This window comes from Dermacentor andersoni, chromosome 7, assembly GCF_023375885.2.
Source record: "Dermacentor andersoni chromosome 7, qqDerAnde1_hic_scaffold, whole genome shotgun sequence".
In the NCBI taxonomy this organism is placed as follows: Eukaryota; Metazoa; Arthropoda; class Arachnida; order Ixodida; family Ixodidae; genus Dermacentor; species Dermacentor andersoni.
In genome coordinates this window covers 92609768-92624952 of record NC_092820.1, presented here as the reverse complement: position 1 = coordinate 92624952, position 15185 = coordinate 92609768, and the positions used below count along the sequence as shown (strand labels likewise).

Genomic DNA, 15185 nt, shown 5'->3' with positions numbered 1-15185 from the left:
CAGATTTTAGCACTTTGTAGCAATTCTTGACCCTGAAAATGTGTAATAACTCCATAGGCCCAGTCTCCTGCATTTTTTATTCAGAAGCAGATGCACAATGACTAAAACGATTTTACGCTTGCAATACTTTCGACAGTGCTTGCGTTGCGCACAAAAGTAGGAAAGGAAGGACTGAGACAAATAAAGAGGGCTAATTTCCAACTAATCTTTATTTGCGGACGAGCCTAAGTATACGCATGCGAAACAGGAAAACATACAGAAATGTGGGATACACAGAGTTAGCCACATCACTGTTAAGTCAAATCACTTCACGTACCATTGCGCTTGGCCAGGTAATCTCGTTCAGGTCGTGACAGAGCAATGGAAAAGGTGCTTTCGCCGCGTTCACCTAGATTGTGAATGTACTCCGGTTCTGGTATTTCTCAGTTAACTGCGACCTATGCCTTGGCAATACCACGCACTGATGATGAAGGGGGTGCACTTGCATTCGCAGTAATTATAACACCCCATGATTTCTTAATTTGAAACATTTATTCACGCCTACCCACCTTTGCTGGGTGAATGAACCAAGAAGCGGAAAACCAGTTTTGCCCCTTTTCAGCTCGGCCCACGCAAATTTAGTCAAGAGCAGCATCGCTAACCTTTGCCTCGCCAGCGCCCTAAAAAAAATCTTGCCCCCACACATTGCTAAGTAGTTTCTCCCAACAGGCGAGGCGTCCGGTAGAAGCCAACTGTTCAGTACACTTCGTTTCTTCGGTGGTTGAAAAGTTGCGCAAGGTCGTGTAACGAGGACATAGACTCGAAAAACGTGACATCTCTGAAAAGAGCTGGCCTGTCATTCTGCCGTATGTGCATCGCATTTCGCACGTGTCAAAGAAGATTGGCCACGGCGCTAGAGTGTGTATCGTTTTTCCGGCTCCAGAGAAACTACAGAAGCTATGTAAGTGAGTCAACGCGCCACGGTGCAAACTTTTCTGCCTGCTCTACCAAGCACAGGTCGGGTTTCATCCCATGCGTAGAAAAGATCGTTTACTCGATCCCGCTGACGTGCGGGAAGGCTTAAGTTGGCCAAACGGGTGGATTCCTCAACGACCACTTGCGCGTACACCGAAACAACGTGTACAACACGGTGCAGGGCCATCTTGGCATTCAATGCCGGGATTGAAAGTGCACTCACCTCCTTCATGAGTGCATGGTCTTGGCAAGCAATAGGTGGCAGTTAAACCGGGAAATTATAGAAGCGTAGTAGATTCCAAATCTAGGTGCCCGCTTCGTAAGCACGCCTTTCATTTCTCTGTCCCGACCTGGTCAAGATTACTCGGCCGAGCGCAGGGCAGTCGTGGGCGCGTTCTGTTATCTGACTTATCAATGATGACCTGGTTCTGCGTATCCCACTTTTCTTTGTGTTTTCCTGTTTGTCGCACATATATATCGTGCTCGTCCGCATAAAGATCAGTTGAAGTTACCGCTCTTTACTCGTCTCTGTTCTTCCTTTCTTACTTTTGTGCACACCGCCGTTATGAACTACGACCAATGCGTCAAGCCTCTACCCTAAAATCCCTACGAATTACATATTTCGGAATTTTTATTTTTTATTTTGCGTGGATTGTGCAATCTTCGGAATACTGAATTCTCGCTAATAAATACAACAAGCCAATCCAATTGTTTCCGATCAGAAATTTCTATAGTTTTTTGTTATTATTTTTACTATGCGTGTGCTGTAAAATAATTTTGGCAGTACTGATCTACTACCATTTTGATTTGAATACACCAAATGGTCCATTTAACGAAAAACGACACCTAAATTACCGTTGGTTGCGATGCCACGCCCAAAGCGCACCTCGAGGAGCAGAGCACGGCGAAAGGAAACACCTGGATGAATGGATGGAAGGTAGGAGCGTCCACTTTGAAACGCGGTGACGGCAGTTGCTACCGTACTCAGCTTTTTAGGTTTGTTTAATTATGTTGTAAGTTATTAAAATTAGCTATTTTCTTTAAATACTTCTTCCTACGCTTTTAACCTTATGTCACCTCTCTGCTTTTGAGCCACCAATCTTGCAATCGCTTTTTGCTAATTTCCAGCGCATATTTATTTACATGACTATTGTTTTCTCTAAAGCCTAGGGACTCAGGAAGCGTGACTGTGCCCGCATCGACATCGGGATGGATACGATCACAATTTAGTATGAGGTGTTCTATTGTTTCTACAGATTTACCAGACACAGTACACATGTCTTCTTTGTTAAATTTCTTTTTATAGCTTCGCGTTCTAAGACATCCTTACCTAGGTTCAAAGAGTAGGGCACTGCCTCTTGATTTATCATAAAACGCTTCCTTCCTGATCTGCTCTTTCCAGTATAGATATAGCTCCACACTATGCTTCTTTTCCATTGAATTTATCCAATTTTTACCTTCCGCGTTTTTAACCTGTAGTTTAATGCTCTGTCTTTCTACGTCCTCGTGTCTGGCATACTTATTGGTTAGCTTCCTAGTTCTTTTCCGCCATTGTGAGTCAATGCTCTTTCCGTATAGGTATCTAAATACCTTAGCTGCCCACCTGTTATCGTCAAATTTTCTCAGGCGTTTTTCGTATAGGATTTTACTCTTAGCTTCTCGTGCTTCGAACGATGCCCAGCACATATCTCCCTGTACTGCCTCGTTTGTGGTTTTCCCGTGGGCACCTAGTGCTAATCTTCCAAAAGCTCTCTGATTTACTTCTAGTCTCGACTGAACTTCTGCCCTTAAGCATAGCACTGCATTCCCGAACGTAAACCCCGGCACCATTACTCCCTTCCAAATACCTCTCAGTACCTCATACCTGTTGTGCCTCCACAATGCCCTATGTTTCATTATCCCGGCATCTCTTCACCCTTTTGCTATGAGAGACCATTCGTGTTTTTCCGTGTACATCTGCCCTTTGTGTATCCATACCCCGAGATATTTGTATTCGGCCACTCGGGTTATTTCATGGCCTTGTATTGTAAGGTCCTGATCAGCTGTATCGTTTAAGAATAGGCATCAGTGGCGATTGTTTGCCGCAACCTCCGCTACTGTTACGGCAACGGCAGGATTTTTTGGGGGGTTTTAATTTAGAGGCGTGAATCACCAGAGATGCCACTCAGCTTTACGACCGAATGAGTTATTCGGTCGTAAACCGCTGCGGAACCTGGCGGTTCCCCAGCGCGCCAGGTGTTGCGTGAGAGGAGAGGGCACCGACGCGAAGCCACGTCATCCGTGCTCTCGCTGTTGGAAGCCTTTTTTGCCGACGCGTTCTTTGCCCGCGCAACCTCTCGCCTGCTTTCTAACTGCTCCTCGGTACGGCCAAATCAAAACGCGCCAAGAGAACGCATTGGTCAAGCGTCTAAACGCGCTCGTTCGCCCTCGAGGAGCTTGCGACTAGAAAGACCGCTCAGCAGTGTTCAATTGGATAATAACGCTTTAGTATTCACAACTCGTAAGTGCTTAGATGTCTTCAGATTTTTTAAACAATCATTCCTCTGGCAAAGTACTGGTGAGACAAGTTTTCTTTCATGAAAGCAAAAATTTCACTTGAAATAATAATACGTTTGATTGTGTGATGTGTGCAGGATTAAGTAACTGAAGGTTCTAAGAATTGCTCGCAAATATCACTTACTCATTTTGTGCCTCGAAACAATAATGAACATGTTGTTCCGTGTTCGCTAGGATCAGGTACGTTAACGTCCTGTTCTCAGATTTAGGTAAACTGAACATATTCGGTTTGATATATTCATTGTTAAAAGGATTCAGATTCTCTGAATCCGCTACTCTAAGCGCAGACAAAGCGGTAATACCTACTTAAAGGTTGCTAAACAGCGCACGTTTGTGTAGAAGAAAAAAGTACCCTCTTACCTTGGCCGTAGGCACAATCGCAATGTACATCATAGGTTCCCCTGATTGGACTTGCTGTACAGCGTCTACCGTACCGCGCTTTAGCATGACAAGTTGTTATTCCGCGCTTTTTTCGGCAGCACATTCCAAACTTACAGTCCTCACTTGTACTACAGTGTGGGTCGTAATACCGGATCTGCAATCATTTCAAAACGAGCCCTTACGATCATTGTTTGAGGCACAAGTTTTTTCCCTATAAAATGTTGAATTTCTAGCTAAGTATGCGGTATGCAAACGCAGCTGATTAAAATATAATATACATTTTTCTTGGTCTCTATAGTTGGCATCTTTTCCAGCAGTTCACGTACGCTGTGTGCGTGCTGACGTCTCAACGAAATTAACGTGCCAGTGCACTCACAATTTGTATATAGAACTACGTCTTTGACTACAAAATACACTTCCTTCATTTTCACTTTCTATTGAAGGCGCCCATTCAAGAAAGGGGTTCACGCAGTTGCCCTGTGTAATTGTCTGTGGCTGCTAATCATACTTTCAAACGAGCCATCGACCCATTGGTTGGTATCATAACTGGTGAGCTTCAGAAGGCTGATCAATATAGAAGCATAGTTTCGTTTATTTTTGTGAACATAAGCCCAGTTAATTTGCTGGTGTGTTACTGCGCTCCTACAGTTTACAAACACACAAAAGCTAAAACTAGGATTTGCATGAAGCGCAAGACCACTGAATTTTGTCATTTCCTAAGAGATGGTCGATCACACACATACAGTGCGAAGGCAAAGTTTAATAAAGGTAAACGACTCTTTACGTACATTCTTATTTAAGTTCAAGTGACGTTTCCTTAAAAAAATGACAATTTGCACGTTGTCGGCACTTTTTACATGCATTATTGTGTTGTTAGTTGTTAAAAGTTCTATATGAAAAGTTCATCAAGGCTTTTAACATAAGTCAGGTGCAGTCCTAGTTTAGAGCATACTTTAGGTATAAATGCATATAGGTTGATTGGTCAGACATTTCGTGGAGTTTTCGGTATAATACGCTCACATGTTTCTGAAGTAGAGCCTAAAATTCATGTTATCCACGCGCATATAATTACGCACACGTGGTTTATGTGTCCTACTACAACGTAAAGGCCGCCCTTTCTAATCGCAGTAATGAGGACTGCAACTTTTTTTCAGTAAGTGTTTGTAAGTGAATTTAACATTTAAATGCATCATCTTCTGAACATTTAAAGAAAAGGTAAACTATGTCCTCTAAAGAACGTGCAATTGAAAGCGTTGGAAGATTCATTTATGAGCGTCATTTGAAACAAATTATCATTTGCATTAAACACCCACAATTTGAAACGAGACAGTGGATGTATAAGATATCCCTTTAGACAGTCCCCATCAGCAATTTTCTAGCAATAAATCAGACGGCCTACTACACAACACACTTAGTGTTCGTTACTGATAGAGAGGGTGGTCTTGCATACTTGCCTTCTTTTTGGGACCATGACCTGCGGTTTGACATAGAATATTTGCGATTAGAAATACAGTCAGCAGCAATACAACATAAAGCAGGTAAAAGTATCGGCACTTTCGATTCATTGCTGATTTAGAGAATGGCTTCAAGCACACTAACCAAGCCGCTCTCGCTCACTAGTTCGTATTACTTCTGCGTGGACAGAACACTTGCGTTAGCACAAGCTCATGTGGGTAAATAAAGTGACAGGTCATCTTTTTGAATTTCGCTAAGAAAGGAAAGGTCATGTAAAATGCTCCAGTCCCTACATTTATCTCGCTCTTCATTTGCTGTTACGAAACAATGGTTTGTGGGTGACTCAACACAGCGGCTCATTGTTGCCTATCGAGCAGCACTGGTGTTCCAGATGTTACAACAGATGCACTTACATGCGTGCGCACACGCACGCAAGTCATGCCCCAGGTAAGACTGTTGATGCCATACGGAAAATAATGGGATACGAAAGGCGAGGATGAAACCGGCAGCCTCAGCAATTTATTTCGGCCAGCTTTCGTATTCTAGATGAAATAGCAAGATCAGGACACCGAAGGCACAATTTGGCTAGTTGACTCGGCGTGCTGTCAAGGTATCGCCGGAACATGTGCAGCTCACACTCTTAGTGTTAGAAGAGGCCCTCAGAGACGAGTACTACGCGCTGGGCTGCAAAAGTCCCCGACCGACGAGCTTGTTCGTGCATCTGTGGATGAGTGGTCAAGCTCACATGAATCAGTTTTGCAGGTGACCTAGGGTAGGAATTCTGCCTTCCGCTAGTGGAATTACTCTTGTGGCGTTTCAAATCAAAGGCTTTATTACGGCTCCGAAACGTAGGCACTCCAAAAGCCTTTTTCGTCAACCGAAAGGCGTTCACGAGGGGTACCAATGAAGCAAAAATATGCGTTTTGTGGAATGAATTCTTTGCAGAAAGAGAAATATACGAAGTCATTGAAGGTCCAGGGTCACCACGTTTGCAGCTCATTGATAGCATAAACTCGAAAACACACAATAGTGCCTTATAAATAAGTTTAGTGTTTCCAAAGCAGTTTTATAGTTTGCCGCTGGACAATTTCTGCGACAATGAATTTTTACTGCACAATGCTTCTGTTTTCCCTACAGTCGCTTCCTAATAGAATTCCATAGTTTCATCTCTCTATGGCTCCCATCCGCCCCCAGCCAATTGAGCCTTTGCACATATGTGGGGATGATGGATGGATATTGGAAGCTGTGAGTGTTTTCTTTGAAACTTATCGATGACGGATGCCAAGAAATTTGTTATTTCACCTCACATCTGCGCCTATAGTAGGGCTATAGGCCCCGCAGTTTTCGCTCGCAAAGAGTAATCCTAAACAATATTCGCTGTCCTAACATTAATTATTTGCTTTCATCTTTTGCGCAGCCAATGCTTCATTTGTCTTTTTTCTATTACTTACCGCTGAATCACCAGACTTCCAGTTGCTGACTTTCCTTTACCTTCTACGTCCTCAGTGTCCGATAGATAGACACTGCGCCTGGCGAACGAAATGTAACGTTCGGTTCCTTGCTATCTCCAAATTGTGCCGAAGTATTTTGATCCACTATAAATTTTCTCCCATAGCACTTGCTTCTCAGGCATCGAGATCTCGATTCGAAGTGTAGGCTGGATAGCAGCTGCCTTTGAGTTAACGTAACGCTTTGATGCTGTCATTTATTTCTTCACTGTTATATTTCGATCCATGGCTCCTTCTCCATTGCGCCTGTCGAGTATAATGTATATGCCTCACCCCTTTCAATTGTCAGTGTGCCCACTGTTAAGGCTGTACGTACTTGTCCGTATTCTGAATAGTTTCCCTCACTCTGAGCCAAGATATGTTTTTCTGCAGCGGTTGCTAAAACTCGCTGTCAATGTATTTGTCTTTATACTTCTGAGTCTTTTTTTCATGCAGAACTTGTTTTGGCCTCCCGTACGTCAAAGATTACTCAGCTCATGTGTGTTTGCACGGCCGCACTTGTTTTTACCATTGTGTCCATGAACGTAGAGTTCGAACACTTCTTTGAATAATCTGTATTCCTGTTTGCATTTGAAATTCCAAATACAGCACCAAGTATCGAGGCCTAAATCCAAAATAATACCCCTCCTTTACACATCTCTTGCATCTCATATTTATCGTGCGCCGTACAAAATGCGCTCTTTTGCCGTTTGTTTTATTACCTATGCAAGAAATTTGGATTCTTCCCCGTCGGTGATTTCATTTCCATGGTGACCATGTGACCACCTGAACAATGGCATCATGAACACCATCTGGCCTGACGACTGCTGAGAGGTTAAGGTAACTATTTTTATGAGGTAGATGACTACACCAGTTTTGTCAAGTTACCCTTAGTGTGTGACGCAGGACTCTTGCAAACAGAGCATATGTAACTAATTCATATTGGCCGGCGCTGTCAAGCCGCTTTTCAAAGTGAGTCAAAGACTCTTGCCAACAGTACTAAGAGATTTTTCAAAACGACTATGTTGAAAAGACCACTTAGAATAACATTTCATCGCTGACTTGGTACAACAGCCGTGATTGGTTAGCAAGAAAAAGTGAATGTTTTATCACTCTTTGCAACTGTCTTCTACAAGTGCCAAATGTATTAGAAAGTAGAGCATCACTGGGAACAGAAGACAGCTCTCTTCACTACTAAACTGCAGCTATTGACCAGCAAAGAAAAACAGTTTCAAAGAAAGATTCAACATGCACCCTTCAATTACATGTGCACAGCATTGATATGTCCCTTTGAACTATAATTACAGATGAAAAAAGTATGTGACTCGTGCCAAAGTTCTATTCACCAGAGCACACGTGTCTTAAAGTATGTCAAAAGGTCCTCAAGCTAAACATATTTCACATTCCTCGGTGACGTTTTTTTTTTGTAGAACTGAGGATTTACCCTTCAAAGCAAATAATGTACGCATAACATATAAAAAGGGTTATATTGAAGCAATAAAGACGCCCAGATAATAAAGTTCAGTGAGAAGAATATTCCAGCTTAGATTACATAACCTGTGCATTACAAAATGCTACCTGAAAGCAACTGTTTGGTAAGCGATAGTCCAATTTCACCGTAAACGCACGTTTCACCTTATGGTACTCTTGTTGACACTTTTCCCACACAACTAGTGCACCTAGTGCACCTTTCTTAGCTTGAGTTAAAAATTTATCTGAAAAATACATCAATACAAAGTTTTGCATTATTATTATACTCCCTTACAATGTGCAACAATGCATAAAAACTCCAGAAGAGACAACATTACCCAAATACCGCAGTATTTATCATACATTTTTCATTTGATATTAACATATCTTTGAGTCAGTATACTAGCTGACACGTAAAATTACACAGAGATTGCAAAAAGCAGCAATTCAAAACTTGACTTAAGGCAAACATGACGGCATAACACTTAGCACAGGTTGCTGTGTTTTCTTACGACAAAGATAGCGCACGAATGATAAGGACAAGGAGGGGAAACAGAAGAGATGATAACTAAATTGTACCCAGCTAGACACACGCAGTTGTAGCAATACAATACACAGGGTGTAAAAGAACTAAAAACACAAAGAGAAATAGAATGCTTCAGGAAGGCTTCTTTACTCACCACAAGTCATCCTGTAAGGGCGGATTACGTACCGACTGTAATGTGACCGCAGTAAATGCATGAATTACACTTCGTATTTTTGTGATAATTTTGTGATTTTGCTTGTTTTAATTTTTAAATTTGCTGGCGTGACTCACTTACATAAAGCTCCCCGATGACTTGACGCGTACACAGAAAGAAGTGTTGCTATAAACGCCGAATGTCGCTGAATGTTGACTGACACGTAACTCTAATTTTAATTCCTTTATCTTTATGTTTATGATTATCTACCGCAGTAGCTTTTCGTAGACTGAAGCACATTCACACAACACACAGTGGACCGCAAAGTGTTTGTATCTCTTCTTGATTTCTACCTTTTTCTGGTGTCTCCTTAAGATAACATTCGCACAAAAGCCTGCACACCCAATATATACATTTCCACACAACGGAGCACGGGACAAGCCACATTAATGGCGCATGAAATAAAACATTTTTTATGCTGAACCTTCCGCTGCCACTCCTACCATGGCTGACATTTTGCCTTGTTCTTTACGCTAGCACAGATGCAACGCAATTAATTCAGTGCCCAAAGCCAGTCTCACAACACTGCGAGATGTCAATTTTTTTTTAAATATGCGAACCTTTGGATACACGAGGTACTAGCAAACCTATCGTTTTCAGTTTGTTTCTTTATCCTCTGGTCCAGCTTTAACCTTAGCCACTTTGCAGCTTTCTGAAGGTACATACAGACCATTGCGCCAATTATAAGAAAACCCCAGAGGGACCTAGAAATCAAGAAAAGATATTCATAATTTGGGTGCTCACTGTGCATTCGATGAGTGGATATGTTTCAATTCAGTGACGGGGAAGAACACAGGAGAAAAACTATGAATAACTTAGACAACTTTTAATTGGGCGAACCTGTTCCAACAAAAGAAAGTTACACCCAAAGCCAACGCTAGCGGTGAACGCATTCGGCGATCGCCGGAATGTGGTCAGAGGCTCAAGCGCGTCGGCTTTTTACAGCATACGTCGAAGGTGCCAGTGCTATCGCTGGCGGTTTCCGGAGAGTACTACACAATTCTTCTCGCGCATGAATTCTAATTATACAAGATTCGGTGAGGACATACACAAGAGGTAGAATTAGCGATAAGATTCGCATAAGTTATAAATCATACAGGCATGTCTTGCGCTAAGCGATAGCATGTTTAAAGGCAGCACGAAGAAAAGGATGAATAAGTACTCCTGTCAATGCCCCCTTTAGAAGCATCGTGATGATGCTACAAACATGAGAGCAATAAAGTATACGCACTTCGCAACAATAACCAAGAAACAAGAAAGAAGCTTCGAGAGTTTGTTAACCCTGATAGAAAGGCTTAAGGCGCACCACATGGACTACTTCAGGTGGCGAGCGGCGCCACTGTGATTTCCTAATGCCGCCTGCCACGACCTCGCAGTCCAAGTTGACGGGTGATCTTGTAGGGTCCGAAAGAACATCGCAACAGTTTCGCATTGAGTCCTCGTCGGCACATTGGTGTCCTAACCCAAGAAAGGTACTCCACGCAGCGTCGTCGAAGATGATAGTGCCGGCGGTCGGTCCTCTGCTGATTCTTCATGCGCCGGATGGCAGCTGTTGTGCTTTTTCGGCGCGCTTGATATAGGTGGCGACGTCGCGATTCTCTTTGTCGGTGACGTGCTGCAGCATGGCCTAAAAAGTCGTCGTCGGAGTCCTTCCGTAAACCAGCTTGATTGGCTTGAATGGCGTTGCTTCTAGCATGGGCATGTTATAAGCGAAGGTTATGTACAGAAGGACGGCATCCCACGTTTTTAGTTCGATGTCGAAGTGCATCGCCAACATGTCGGCGAGGGCCTTCTTTAGCTTCTCCGCAAGAACCTTTGTCTACGGCTGGTAGGCAGTTGTCCTGTAGCTTGTCTGGCAGTATCGCAGAATTGCTTGCGTCAGCTACGGTGTAAAAGTAGTTCCCGAGATGTTGCAACGAGCACATCAGGCGCACCATGTCGCAGCAGGGCATATTCGACGAAGAATTACGCCATTTCGGCCGCACTACCTTTGGGCAGAGCTTTCGTTTCGGCGTAGTGGTTTTGGTAGTTGGTAGCCATGACGATCCACCCGTTTGCGAATTTTGATTTCGGAAATGGCCCTAATAGGGAGATTCCGATTGTTGGAACGGCCGGCAAGAAGGCTCGATTGGCTGTAACAGCCCTGCTGGTCTTGTTGTGGTCTCGGTCTCGTAACAGTCCTGCTGGTTTTGCGTTGTTGGCGGTCCCGGCATGCCTTGACGTAACGAGCGACGTCTATGGTTAGGCGAGGCCAATACTACTTCTCCTGTATCCTTGCGAGTGTACGCGAAAATCCGAGGTGCCCGGCTGTATGATTATCATGCTGGGTGTGCAGGATTTGTGGCCGCAGTAATACGAGCAGAACGAGAAGGTAGTTTGCTTGGACGTGGTAGAAGTTCTTCTTTACGAGGACAGTCGTTTTGAAAGGAAAGCGAAGACAATCCTCGCATTACTGCCCTTGTGACAGCGTCGGTGTTACCTTACAAATACTCGACAATGCTTTTTAGCACCGGCTCTGCTCGTTGCTGTTCAGCAAATTCTTCCGTGCTTATTGATCCTAGGAAGGCCTTAATCTTCGTCATCTTGCGGTGGCAGCACAGTTTGGGCACGTGATAGGTAGTCGGCAGCAGAGTGCTTACGTCTGGGTTTTTAGACGGCGGTGATGCCCAATTTCTGGACCCTGTGACTTCATCGTGCGAAGCGTCCTTAAAGGCCCTTCAATATTTGCCAGTTAACACAAGGCATGGCGGTCGCTTACGACTTTGAAGGGCCTAGTCGTAAAAGAATGGATTGAATTTCGTTTTAGCCCAAGTGATTTTATTAATTAATAATATAATTAATATAATTGGATTCCGCTTTCGAAAGCGATGGACTAGCGCAAGCAATGGCTCTTTCAAATCTGCCTTTCCTATGGACCAGGACGGCGCTGAGGCGTAGGCTAGTGGCGTCGGTATAGATTTCAGTGTCGGATCCTTCGTCAAACTGGGTTAGCATTGGCGGCGACTGCAGGCACTAATTAAGCTTTCGAAAAGCTTTGGCTTGCCGCGCTTGCCCCTTGAAATCGGCATCTGATCTCATGAGATACAGTAATGACTTGACGATGGTGCGAAAAAAATCTTGACGAAGCGTTTGTAATAGGCGCACAAGCCAAGCAATCTACGCGTACTTTACACTTTGGTGGGCTGTGAAGGGTCAGCGATGAAAGATGTCTTCTGCGGATAAAGGTTAACTCCAGATTTGCTGAAGATATGGCCCAAGAGCAAACGCTGATCGTAAGCGAACCGGCACTTTCCCGGCTTCAGATTGACCCCTGGTCCACTTCATGGCCTCTTATACAATTCCAAGCCGGCTAAGGCAATCGTCAAAATTCCCTGCGAACAGGACGACGTTATACAAGTAGATATGACATGTATGCAACTTCGACCCTGCTATAATACTGTGTACATCACGCGCTGGTTCGCTGCAGGTGCCGCGCTAAGTCCAATTGGCATGACCATGAACTCGTAGAGGCCGTCCGGCGTGATGAAGGCGCTCTTCTCACGGTCCCTCTCGGGGACTGAAATTTGCCAGTAGCCGGTCTTGAGATCCACATTCGAGAAGTACATACCATTAGAGAGCCGATCCAATGCGTCGTCTATGCTTGGGAGGAGGCATACATTCTTCTATGCGATCTTGTTCAACCGACGATAATTGACGCAGAAATGCAGGGTTCCGTCCTCTTTCTTCAGCAAGACTGCAGGAAGTGCCCACGGGCTTTTCAACCGGTCGATGATGTCGCGCAGTATTACATCGACTTGTTGCCTTACAACATTATGTTCTCACTTATAAACTCTATAAGGGCTCTATAAGGGCTGAGTCGTCGAGCGCATTGTTCGGTTATTATTCGCTGTTTCGCTACTTGTGTTTGTCGAACACTCGCTGACATCGAAAAGCAGTCTTTGTTTTCTGGGAGAAGACGTTTAAACTGTAGCTCCTTACTTCAGGGAAGACTTGGATTGATATTGTAGACTGCTTTCTAAATTTTGACTTCCGAGGTAGGTCCCACAGAATCCGAGGATGAACACATTCCTGATTTCCACAATTTGTCTCGATGGATGCGACCGTAGAGCGAGCCCGTGTTGGTGTACTTGAACTGCTAGCTTGTTTCCCAGCATTACTTTCACTTTTTCTCAATGCAAGGAGTGATTCCTCTTGCGACGCAAATTTCACGACCGAGCAGTAGGAGCTGGTCGCCCTCGATGACGCCTACTAAGTCTGCGGGTACGTGTTTCAGTGCTGACGCAAACGACAATGCTGGAGCGAGGCGGGATGCTGACTTGATCTTCGAGGACACTCAAGGCATTGCAACTGCGAGAGCTCTCCGGCGGTATCGCTTGACCTTCGGAAAGCCTTATTGATTTAGTCTTCAGTCGGATGATTGCGTTGTATTAGTTGAGGAAGTCTATGCCTAGAATGGCATCTCGTGAACATTTTTGGAGGATAACGAAGGTGGCAGGGTAGGTACGGTGGTGAACGGCAATTATTGCCGTGCAGACACGAGTCGGCGTTATTAGGTGTCCTCCAGCGGTGTGAATTTGAGAGCCCTCCCATGTAGTCTTAATATTTCTTTACTTGGGTGGCGATGGGTCCATTCATGACGGAGTAGTTGACTCCTGTGTCCAGTAACGCAGTAACTGCGGGGCCGTCGAGAAGCACGTAGAGGTCGGTGGTTCTTTGTCTTGTGTGGCAGTTTCATCTTGGCGTTGGGCAACAGCTGCATCGTGCTGACCAGTCGCTTGAACGCACCGTCGTCAGGTCTTTTGTTGGCGTATTCTTTGCTTCCATGCTTAGGTGTGACAGTTGCGTCTCGTTGATATATCGTCGAGATAGTCCTTCCAGTGTTTTCGTCTTCGGCGGAAAATCTTGTGCATTTCGAAGTACAGCAGCCGCACATCTACCAGTTGCTGCTTTTACTTTTCTGGATATGGGCTTGCCGACAGACCCCGGGCTTGGCTTGTGTATGGTTGGTGCGGCAGCGAAATGTAGCGCACTGATGAAGGCGAAAGGGACGGTCGGCGAGGGCTTCACTAAGTGGCAGCGAGGTAGTCGGCGTTATTATGAGGACGTTCACCTTGCTGCGGGCGCGGAGCGTTCAGGGCGAACCTTCGTAGTCCCATTTCATGATTTGGGCACCGGCGGTAGACGTGGCCTGCTTCTCCACAGTGGTAGCAGAGTGGGTGGTTGTTGGGAGGACGCCAGACATCTGTCTTCCTCGGGAAGCTGCGATGGGCGAGGAGGGGAGGGGGGTGCTGGTGGCGGTGGTGGACGACGGACTTGCAGCGCTCCGGGGCCGTGGCGGGGGAGCGGAGGGAGAACTTTCCGCCATGTGACGCTGGCGTATGTCATCGTTCCTGGCTGGGGCTGTGGCAATTTTGGTTGCACCGCAGGAACTACAAGTGATGAGTGAAGTTTGACAACGTCGGCGATTGAGGCTATGACCTTGGAAATAGCTTCTGCCTCGCGCACGACAGCTCTGGTGGTCTCTCGCAGGTCGTTGCTGCCGAGTCTCTCGGCGTAGTTTGCTGCTAGCCTTCGGCGCTTATATTGCCTTGCCCTCATATGGAACGTCATCTGAATGGTTCTGGCCTCGGAAACAAATTCAGCAATGGTCTTGGGCGGGTTTCGAATCAATACGGCGAAAAGCTCTTGCTTGATATACTTCATCATAAGGCGAACTTTCTTGAGTGCAGCTATGAGGGGCCCGTTGCTTCGACCAGCGTCGACGTCGGCGGCTCGCCAAGCGAACGCGTACTGCGAAAGATGAAGGAGCAACCGCGGAGCTGGCGATGAAAGACGTGAGCCGAGAATGGTGGAGACCAATGAGAACGGCCCCTTCAGTCACATGCATGCGGGAAACTGGTGTAATGCGGACCCGCCGGTGCACTCGATACGTAACCATATGTGGTCTCTGCCTGAACCCTCGTTTCGTACTACCGTCTGTATCAGGCATGCGCTGTCTGCGCTACCTTACCAGGAGAGCACCGATATCACGCGTGCGTTTGACTATTTAAGAGCGTGCCAATAAACCCTTGGCTGCTTCTTGTTCCTGCCATCGTGTAGTTGCCTCGATCTTTACCATACACACGTTGCGCACGTTACATGA

General features: G+C 45.3%; 2 long non-coding RNA genes across 2 annotated transcripts in view; one reads left to right on the top strand and one right to left on the bottom strand.

Annotated features, from left to right (window-relative positions):
• The window catches only part of LOC129385451 (uncharacterized), a 14841-nt gene extending 9306 nt beyond the window's left edge, over positions 1-5535 (bottom strand). The window contains exons 1-2 of the long non-coding RNA XR_008612976.2: positions 5346-5535; positions 3871-4045 (exon numbers count right to left, since the gene is read on the bottom strand). This is a non-coding gene — a long non-coding RNA (uncharacterized lncRNA). The remainder of the gene's footprint in view (positions 1-3870; positions 4046-5345) is intronic.
• A 209-nt stretch (positions 5536-5744) lies between these two features.
• The window catches only part of LOC129385707 (uncharacterized), a 53443-nt gene continuing 44002 nt past the window's right edge, over positions 5745-15185 (top strand). The window contains exons 1-2 of the long non-coding RNA XR_008613215.1: positions 5745-5793; positions 6484-7673. This is a non-coding gene — a long non-coding RNA (uncharacterized lncRNA). The remainder of the gene's footprint in view (positions 5794-6483; positions 7674-15185) is intronic.